The sequence below is a fragment of the Acanthopagrus latus genome, chromosome 10 (genome assembly GCF_904848185.1).
Source record: "Acanthopagrus latus isolate v.2019 chromosome 10, fAcaLat1.1, whole genome shotgun sequence".
In the NCBI taxonomy this organism is placed as follows: Eukaryota; Metazoa; Chordata; class Actinopteri; order Spariformes; family Sparidae; genus Acanthopagrus; species Acanthopagrus latus.
The window spans coordinates 6010085-6021155 of NC_051048.1; positions in this window are offsets into that span (position 1 = coordinate 6010085).

Here is an 11071-nt window from a genome sequence, read left to right on the forward strand (position 1 = left end):
TCTGTTCTCGAGCCGTAACAATCTCTTCATGCTGAAACATGCTGTACCTGCCCACTAAAAATAGCACAATGCCAGTTAATGGCTTTATATAAGTCAGTGGGTGTGGGTCTGCGCGTTGAGAGCAATTCAGAAATAGTTATGATTCCTGGGGGGTAGTTGGGGATAATGGCCGGTGTCTTGTGTGAGAGGACTTTGTATGGAGTACGTAATAAAGCAACACTGAGTGAGTGCACCAGAACCTACAGTGCAGTAAATATTCTCTTTTATTATTGAATTTGTTTCCAAATGGCTCAGTTGTATCCAACAGTTCTTTATGTAGCTGACTCAAGCAAAAAAGGAAAAAAAAAAACAAAAAACACTTACATTGAGAAAATGTTATAAACAATCTGGTGTATGGTTTAGGGATGGAAAGACAGTCAATAAAGTAAGAACTGTTTACACTGGCAATGGGCGAGTTTTTTGCTTTAAAGTATCACTTTCACTTTGCAGTTTTCTCTGCTAATGGGCAAGACATTTAGAGGGAAAATAAAGCTGACTGATGGTGCAGTCTGGCATCATTTCTATAACATTCCTGATCTTTATTGTACGCAGTTGGGTTAGGTTTAGCCAAGAAGACCATCTGGGTGGGTTTAGGCACCAAAATACTTGGATAGGTTTCAGAAGTTAGGGTTACAAACATACCAACTTTACAAGCATAGTAAAACAAACTCAACCTTGGCTCCTGGTTTCACTCCGGACAACAGTGGTCTCCTGGATGAATCTGCTCTGCTTCTACTCCCTGTATGGACGTATTGCTCTTCATACAACTTCTCCTTCCTCCTTTGCAGCTGTAACAACTACTACAACCACGAGATGTCACTGCCTAACTATAACAGTAAATATGTGTCGTATTATCGTATGACCGTTGCAGGCATACCAGACCTTTATCATACTTTTGCAGTTTAAGCAAGGCAACTTTAAAACTATAAAAACATCACAGTTTGGGTTAAAATAGCTATGTTACTTACGTAAATCAGCTACAAATGTATGTGCATTATGTAATGCAAAATTATGTAACGCAACTATGTTTGCATGTTAAAATAACTTGCCATCAACTTTTGGTTTCAAACTGGACACATGTTTTTAAAAACAAATTTACCTCATGGTGGCACTAGAGGAAAATGTCTGGGGCCACTATGGTTATTAGGATGAGTCCTCTGGGAACCATGAATATGTGTTCAAAGGCTTGAAGCTATTGGCATATTTTCCTGGACAACTGAAGGCATTGACCTATTGGTGGTGCTGAATTAAAAGGATCTAAGGTTTGCGCAAGTCACAAAGGTTCATCCTCTGGGGAAGATGAATATCTGTTGGAAAGTTTGCGTCAGTCTCTCTGGTAGACTTTGGCATATTTTCCTGGACAAGTGAAAGTTTGACCTGCTGGTGATGCTAAATGGAAATTAAAAGGATCTTAACAGTCACAAGGGTTCATCCTCTGGGGAGCATGAATAACATGAACAATTCATTATGAACAAAAATGGAGTGACCATCCTACAACACTCACATGACTAAGAGACTCAAAGGTTTGCTGGTTCCAGCTTCGCAAAAGTGACTATCTGCTGTTTTTCTTGCAGTTTACGTGATTGAGAACAAGCTGTCTTTTGATTTTTGGATGGTTTGGTGATGAAGAACAAGCAGACTGAAGATGTTTCCTTGGTCTTTACAAACTTACGCAACGTATCTTTCATAGAAAGTTAAGTTAAACGACGCTAACCACCCGTGTGATGGTTGAGGGGAGTAAGCGTTGCTGGTAAGGAGCAGGAGAAATTCATCGGCGGCTTTGACATCTTCAAAGTAATTTGCAATTGATATTCAAAGCACGCCCCCCTCCCCGCCTTCATCAAACATTCACATATTCACATTTCGGTGTTTGATATCAGATAAACACTCACGGCTTCACCCCCATTGGGAGATGGAAAGAGGTGATTGGGCAGGAAAAAAAAAAAAAACAAAAAAAAAAAAACAAAGGAGGGGGGACAAGAGCATTGATGGAGGGAGAGAGAAAAAACAGAGGCTAAAAGGCAGAGAAAGCACATATTTAGGTTTCCTTTAATAGAAAAACACCTCCTCTCCTCGTCGCTTTTCTCAGCGTGTGCTTGTCTCCGCTCAACTCTCAACGGCGTCTCCTTTTGAAAAACACACTACATTTCTTAAGCCACACACACACACACATACACTTAGCTTAGTGCTGCACTTGCTGTCAGAAAAGGAAGGGGGGGAGAAAGCAGAAAGCCTCTAAAAGCTCAGCAGAAATGTATTTATAGACAGAAATAAAAGGATTATACCTCCATGAAGGAGTAAGGGGGAAAGCCAGTGATTTCCAGACATGCCAGCTGCTGTAGCATCTCAGTTGGAGGGGAAGGCGGGGGTGGGATGGATGGATGGATGGATGGATGGATGGATAGATGGATGGATGGGGAGGATGCAGAGAAAGTGGAGGGGACTGACAGATGGAGAGAGACAGATTGACAAAGAGAAACAAGGACCGAGCGCTTTCTCAGTTTTACTCGACTCGCTTCAGATTGGCCTCAGAGCCACATCAGACCCTGGTAATTATCCCCTGCCAGCTTGCTCGGAATAGGGTGGCTTTTTGTGAGGAGGGGCGGGGGGGGTAAGCCTGCTAAGTGATAATTACCAGCATAATGAGAACGCTACCTTCCCCTCACTTTCTGTGTGTGAGTGTGTGTGGATCATGAAGACAGTTTTGGATTACTGGCCTTATTTTTAAAAGTATTAAAAAAAAAAAAAAAAAAAAAAAATTCTTATCCTGCTTGCTTTTTTTTTTTTGAGAGCGAGCGGGGATCAGAGGAAAATCCAGCAAACAGATGTCAAAAGTCGAACCAGAGCCAAACGCGTTATGTAACGTCCCCCGAACTCTGCATATTCCATTCATATCCCTACAAATTAAAAGCGTCGCCTCCCCTCCTCCCCTCCACCAACCTTCCTCTTTTTTTTCGACTTCTTCTGTGCAGATGTTATTTCCCGGATGTGCGCACGCAAGTGTTAATACCCTCTCGCTCCCTCTCTCTCGGTGTTGCTAAGGAGAATACAGTCAAGCCTTTAGAGGGGGAGATAATAAAAAAAAAAAAAAAAAAAAGAAAGGGGGGAGAAAAAGCAAAGAGCGAGGGTGGGGGTTGGGTTGGAGGGTTTGGAGGGGGTGGGGGGGTTTGAATAGATGCTCGTGAAAAGAAAAGAGGAGGAAATGAGGCGGTGGGTGACAAGATTTCAGCTGGAGGAGACAGTCTGTCAAAGCGGTGGGTAGGTGCAAGCGTGATAGCTCATCGCCATTACTTCAATGAGGCGGCGTGTAGCTCACACGCGGGCTTGGATTCACTGCGGAGTTGTGACACACACACACATACACACACCCCCCGTCTTCTCCTTTTCTTCAAATTAAAAAAGGAGGGAGGAAGTGCACGTTAAGATAACCTACCGCGGGATGTTCTCGTGCTAATAAACGAGCTATTAAACGTCCAAGCAGATCGTGAAACACTTGCGCCTGACAAGATATCGTGTGTTAATGCGCCTTAATCACATCCTGTTCGCGCTCCATGTGTGAGTGGACGTTTTTTTTTGTTTTGTTTTTTTTGTGTCTACGTTGCTAAAAAAAATTTGTACATGTGGGTGCACATGTGTTGGTTTGATCCGGCGCCAGAGGAAGTGGGTTTAAAATTGAGCAGAAAAAAACAAGAAATGCTTTTTACACCACTCATCCTTTGGGAGCGCGCCACGGCTGCGGACTAATGCACGAGGTCACGGGTTCAACGTGCATCCGTCCGAATGGGCGCGCAAGTGGAAGTGGGGCGGCCGTCGGAGATTACAGGCTGGCCAGAAGGACCACCGTGTTCGCTGTAGGTCCTCCAAGTCAGCTGCTGTACAGCAGAGCGCTGCATTTACATGGTATTAAAGATTTAACACTTAAGGCCGACATGGACGTTTCTAAAAGGACGACATGGACCTCGGCGCTCGTCCTGCTGTCCAAATACCATGTGAGGGGAACAGAGTGACGTCCAGAAGTAGCATCACGTTTGATTCTCAATGACCGATCAAACGTTTGGTTGATAAAATGCCTGTTTTAGCTTCCTAAAGCCCCAGTGTATATCTTCAAATAACTTTATTTCTAGTAAAGAGCCCAAAAGAAACCCCCTAGTTATTGACTTACTATCAAGTATCATCAAAAAACAGCAACTGTTCAAAGAAGACAAGCTGCAATGTGGACATTCTGCTTAAAAAATGACTTGTACGATGAATTGTTTCTGACAGTAGCTGCCTGGTCATTTCCTGTTGGTCAACTTCTGCCAGCTGACTGATAGTTTGGGCTCAAATTTAGAAGCGATCAGTACTTTTTTCCCCGATATCGGATACTGCAGCCTGTTCTCACTCTGAATGCATCCCAAACTGCAGCCTGGCTCCATGCTCCTAAGTTTGACGCTCTAGCTTCACTTCTTGTTGGGTCAGGGTTTTAAATGATGTTTTAAATGATGTTACGTAAGTATGCTAACATATGTAGATGACGGAAGTTTTGCGTGAACTACGTACTCTGGTCACTTATGCCACACTTATGTTAGCGTTTCCCAAACCTTACCAAACCACGTCTCTGACAGTCCAAGTCATACTATAATATAATAAGTGAAATATTTTGTCAGCAGGCTTTCTATTAATGTGTATTGGATGTTGCATATTATTGCTAACTGGACTGTGGGCCCGTTTGTAGCCCTTTAGTCTGACCAAGCTGCTGAATTTGACAAATTGACAGCGAGAACACGTTGGATATCGAGATATCGGCCGATACGTGCGCATTTTTTGGCTTTGGGAAACACTGGTTGACAATTTTCTGACATTTCGTGACTTCTTATGACCCATGTTGACGTGTGTCAGGCAGCACCCTCTAGTGCCCGTAGAAATGTATAACACCAGCAAAGAAGGAAGTCAGGTGAAGCAGGACAAAGAAAAAAAAAGTGTGTTTAGGGAGGATGTTGGGTGGATGGTCGGGTTAAACAAGTGCAAGACTTTCATCCAGGAGAGTGCTGGTGTCCAAAAGTCAACTCGTAAATGAACTGACTAAAGTAACATACTTATTTTAACCCAAACCAGAATGTCTTCCTGAACTTAACCAAGTAGTTTTCTTGTTTATAAGTAACCAAACTCCGACATTACAATGAAGGCCAGGTACGTCTGTCAGTGGTAAACTGCAACAGTCGCGTTATTTTGGAGACGGTGATATATGTCGTGTTGGGGAGTCGCTGTTAATTCACCTCATCGGTCACTGAGGCCCTAAACACGCATCCATTAGTTAATGCACTCCTTTCAAACAGGAAGCGTCTCAAATTTATGTCGGACCGGTGTCTTCAGCCTCAGCCCGGCCGTCCTCTGAGCTCAGTCACTCATCTGAAGTTATCGGCGAGCTGCAGAAGTGACCGGCAGATGTTCCATCCATCATGCCGTGTGTTTACATTTCACAATCCCCCATGTGCAGGCCGGGGCATCATCTGCTACGTATCATAGGACACTGACGCTTCCCATCTGCAGCGGGGGGTGGGGGGGAGAGATGGGGGATCATGCAGAGGACTGGAACATAACAGAAACACAGCACATGCACAGAGCGAGGAGTCCCATCGGAGCCCTGCTCTACTTCTAGCGACCGGGGGGCTGAGGGAATAATCTCTCCGCGGGGAGCACCGTGACGTCCCTTTTTTATCGATGTGGAATCGATCGATCGAGCTGCTCCTCCTGGCATGACACACCACACCGTAGGAGATAGTGGGTTATATAATGCGACTATGCAAAACGTAAAGGGAAAACACCACGTCAGCCCGAGTGAACATTAAAGGCTTGCTACATCGGGTCAGCGTGCAGGTTAAACCTCGAGGGATTATAAGTATATCCCTGTTGTAATAACGCAACTGGCGCTGAGCTTCAGCACACAACCGCATTAATCCCGCAGACCAGACTGCGCTCATATTTTTACTAGTTCTTCAGTTTGACAGGAAAAATACAAAAGGCAACCACAAGAATTTCTCTTTCCTGCAGCCATGTATCAACATGTTACGGCTTGCTCCAGTCTCCATCGGCACAGCCCGGCTCGTACCCATCGTGAAAAGGAAAAGAAAACTACTTGTATTATGCGAGGACAGAAATGACTTGGGGAGGAGATCCATGCGGGGGAAAGAGTAAAACGCAAAACCACAAATCGTCCTTTTAAAATGGGACTTATTGCGGTTCTCTGGACCCTCTGGAGTCCCCCGGCATGGCCCCCCGAGAGGTCCCCGGACCCTACTTTGGGGAAACCCTCATGCTCCACCAGATGTTCACAGTGCCCACTGGCGATGTGAGCTGGTGTCACTGCTGCTGCTGCTCGCCTCCTCTCATTGCAGCAGTGCTTCTGTCAGACTTGGGACCGAAGCCAAGCAGAGAGTGGAGAGCGCTGCGCTAAAACATTCTGTCCTGATGCTCCACCGCACCTTGGTTGCGGGTTTTTTTTCTTTCTTTTGCGGGGAGGGAGGGTGGGTGACAGTACAGGAGTGAACTGACACGGGTAATTTCACACAGGTGTAGTGTGATGGAGGTGGAGGTGGAGAGGGGCTGCAGCCGCGCACATGAACTCAAACAGCTGCACGTGTCGCCTGCACCAAACTGCTCCGATAAAACTGTGCGCCAGGCATGATTCATGCGTTAAACACCACGCACGCACAAATGCACGCACGCACGCACGCACTCACCTCGCTCATCTTGGAAAACGCGCACGGAGGGAGTTCTGCAGCAAGAAGAAGAAGAAGAAGAAGAGGAAACTTCACAGTCTTCTCTCCGTGTTCAGCCTCTGTCAGGAAGTCTTGGGAGCCCCGGAGAGAAAGAGGAGTGCTGCGGCTTGGACGAGGAGCCCGGAGAGGAGAGAGGGAGACGCGGGGACCGAGAGCAGCGCTGATGCCTGTGGAGGCTCCGAGAGAGAGACAGAGAGAGAGGCGGAGAGACAAGAGGCGCGCAGCGGGCTGACGGTGCAGAGATGATGCTCAGCTCTCCTCCGGTGCTGATGATGGAAGGAAGCGTTAGTGGCTGTAACGGTGCGGTTTATCTCTCTCTCTCTCTCTCTCTCTGTCTCTCTCTCTGTCTCTCTCTCTCTCTCTCTCTCTCTCTCTCTCTCTCTCTCTCTCTCTCTCTCTCTCTGTCTCTGTCTCGCCCACTCAGTCTCAACCAGTCACCAGGGAGCAGACTATTGCCCTAGTACAAGGATGTAGGCTAATAGGTACATAATAAGAAGGCGAACCCTGGAGCGTTTCACTCTGGATAGCGTTAATTGGCGTTTTGCGTTTTATTTAATTCATTATGTCATTTTTTTGAAATATCCCCCCATCCGTCCATTTACACCATGATCTGACATGAGTGTGTGTGTGGTAGTTTGACAGATTAAAAGACGTTCAGGTCTACTTCCGGTGAGCTGGACTTTTAGTTTATATCTTTTTCTCAACCTCTTATCATCACAGATGATGTTTTGGGAATAACATAGAGTGATTATATTTTCTGCAACCCGCTGCAGTGAAGGCCGGCATTTTTAACGAGTGATTTCCTGCCCCGAGTTTCAAAATAAAACACAAATATAAAACATTCTGCGCGTTAATTCATATTTCGAGGATAAAATCGCTCGCTGTTGTTAACAATGTTGTCTTTTCTGTTCTTTGAATGATAACAGTTGCATTTACAGAACTTATGGTCAGTGCTTAATCGCTGAAAAACCTTTATTTTGAAAGAAAACCCAACAACGTCCGGTTTTTGGTGCTAGCTTCTCTGCTAGCTTTACTCAACTTGGACTTCATTTTTTTTGTTTTTTCAAGAAGGGCATCACAAAATCAAAGCTTTTGTCTTAAATTACACAATTAACAGTAATGTTGTTCAATTAACTGTCGTTTTACATTTATTTAATTCATCATGTCATTTTCAAATATCCCCTATCCATCTATTCAGTCCACAATCTGACCTGTGTCTACTTGCGGTTGGCTGAACTTTTACTTTATATTCATGATTTTTTTCTGAACATCTCTATAACAGAGCTGGTGTTTTTAGATCAAAGAAGAACGATTCCAATTTCTAGAACCAGCTTCAGTTAAGACAGGCATACTTAATGTATGATTTCCTGTCATGAGTTTCAAAATAAAACAGACATGAAAATCTATGCATGCAGAGACTCATATTATGAGGATTAAGTCGCTCTTAAATGTTAGAAATACATCTTATGTTCTTTCTGAATAATTAACTGCATTTTTATAGACCTGGCACTGCCAAATTTTTAATCCTATGATGTTTGTACTATTATTTTGAAAAAAAAGTTCTATGACATTTCTGTTGTTTTTTCGAAAATAAATCACATTTCTGAACAGCATACAGAGACTTATGTTTTGAGGATTACATTGCTCTAAAATGTTATTAATGTTGTCCTTTCTGCTCTTTCTGAGATATTCAAAAGATTTGCCACCCTCATAATCTTGGAAATCCATAGTGTGCGCACTTTTATTGTGAAAGAACATTCATTGACATCCGGGTATTTTGATGGCTTTACTCAGCTCAGACCACACAAATCAAATATTTGTCCTAACTAATTTACAGTAGTTTGCTCTGATTAATTGGCGTTTTACCAATCCATGTATTTAGTCCATATTCTGACACGATTGTGACTCTGACTCTGCTCATGTTTTCAGATCAAAGTAGAGTGATTGCATTTTCTACAACTCACTTCAGTAAAGACACACACAATAAACGCCCGGCATCCTGTCAGGAGTTTCAAAATAAATCTTATTTATGAAAACATGCGTTCGGAAATTCATAAATCGAGGATAGAAGTTGGTCGAAATTGTTAACAACATTGTTTGTTCTGTTCCCTCTGTGATTTATAGCATTTTTGTAGACCTGCCACTTACGTTCTCTCAGAGGCCGTTTTATTTTGAGAGACAGATCAATGACATCCGTTTTGTTTTTGCTTGCTTTACACAACTTGGACTTCATTTTATGAGCCACACAATATCTATAATGTGTCTTAACACACTAAATTAACTGGCGTTTTACATGATGTCATTTTAAAAATCCCCTATCCATCATTTTAGTCCATAATCTCAAATGAGTGTGTGTAGTTTTACAATTTAAAAGACGTTTAGATCCACTAAAATGTTAATAATACTGTTTTCTGTTCTTTCTGTGATATTAAATGCATTTGCATAGACCTGCCACTTTTAAATCTCTCAAAAACTTTTATTCTGAAAGAAATATCAATGACATCCGGTTTTGTGCAAGCCTTTCTGCCACATTATTCTCAGGTTGGGCCTCACAAATTCAAAGCATGTATTCATAACTTACACATTAACAGTGCTGTAGCTTAATTAATGTAATTAAACCCTGTTAGTGTCCACTGATGGTTCATGTAATCTGCAGCAGGAGGTGTTAACATGTGTCTCCACTAGAGGGCGCTGTTGCATCGTGAGATCATGAGATAATGAAGTCCCGGCCTGCTCCTGGTTGGGGATCTCTTGGCTGCTGTTAACTCTCTCCAGGTACAGATAATCAGTAATATAATTAATGAGCTGGTGCCTGAAGACCCTTGTTAAACTGCAGTGGTCTTTACAGCTGGCATTATTCCTCTTGCAGTTAAAGACGAACATGGCGGGTCGCGGATAGAGCTGCAACGATTGATTGATTATTGGCAACTATGTTGACATTTGATCAGTTTGTGTCATCTTTGAAGGAAAAACAAGCTGACATTTTCTGATTTTTGCTCCTTAAATGTTGATATTTACATGGTTTCTTTACTCCTTTATGACAGCAGGTCAAGTCTTTGGGTTGTGGACCAAACAAGGCACACACACTGATCGACATTTTTCTCCAATTTTCTGGCATTTTACACCAAGCGACCAATCGATTAGCAGAGAAAATAATCAATGGACGGGTCGGTTGTCCTCTAAGCCTTAGTTTTTGTACTAGTTTATGGTTTTATTGTGTTTAACCTGCAGACTGTTGTTGAAAACAGAAAAAAGCATTACATGGAAACCCTAAAACTACAGTTATATACATGGATGGATTATGAGGAGACCTCTGACCCGCCTTTAGAAGAACACTGGGATTAAAACTAGACATAAGTTGTGTCTTTTTTCAGTTTCTGTATGTGTCTCTGTGCGCCTTCTGTCTCCTTGTGGCAGTTCTGTTCCTCCGCTAGTCATTTTGTGTGTCTTAATGGCACTTTTGTGTCTTTACGTAGGTGTAAGTAGTGACGTTTAGCACAGAAAAAGTCACTTCAGATATACGCTCTGGCCCGAGGGCTTGTGCCCAGCGGACCTGCTCAGGAATCCATTCACCGTCACATCTAGATCTGTTATCCGGCCGACTTCAAGTCATTAGCCTTCTTTTCTAACATGAACCAGTTCACCAGTTCAAACCTAAGTCCCCCAAAACTACATCTTATTGTAGAAAAGTGCTTTTTTTTTTTTTTCCTTATCCCAGTGGAAAGTGAGGTGAAGTTTCATCGGCCACGAAACATTTCTGGAGCTGTTGCAGCATTGGGAAACTTTCCATCAGCACTGACGGTGACTAAACAACAAACCTTTTTTTTAGATATAAACACACAGACATGCTGCAACCAATGGATGGAGTCACAAGTGGAAAATGCTTCTTAAGACAAACATGCAAAACATCCAAAATTTCCCTATGGCCAAAATTTTACCTTGTGTCCAAAAATTTCCTCGGGAAGAATAAAGTATGTAGTATCTAAAATAGCAATGAAATGGTGATGAAGAAGCTGAAACTCCTGAATTTCTAACATGATGAAAACATGTAACAGCTCTTCTGTTCTGTCGCTACATGAGGACTTTCTCCTCCGCTGTCTTTATTACAGGGATTCTACTGAGAGCCACTAGAGGGCGCCCTTTTCTTAAGGCCATCACTGATTTAGCTTTCTGTGAAACAAACACTTCATGAAACATCCTTAACTTTTCTTCACATCAACAAGTTTTACATGCAGTAAATAAATATTTATGGTTTCATGGTTTTTATGTACATG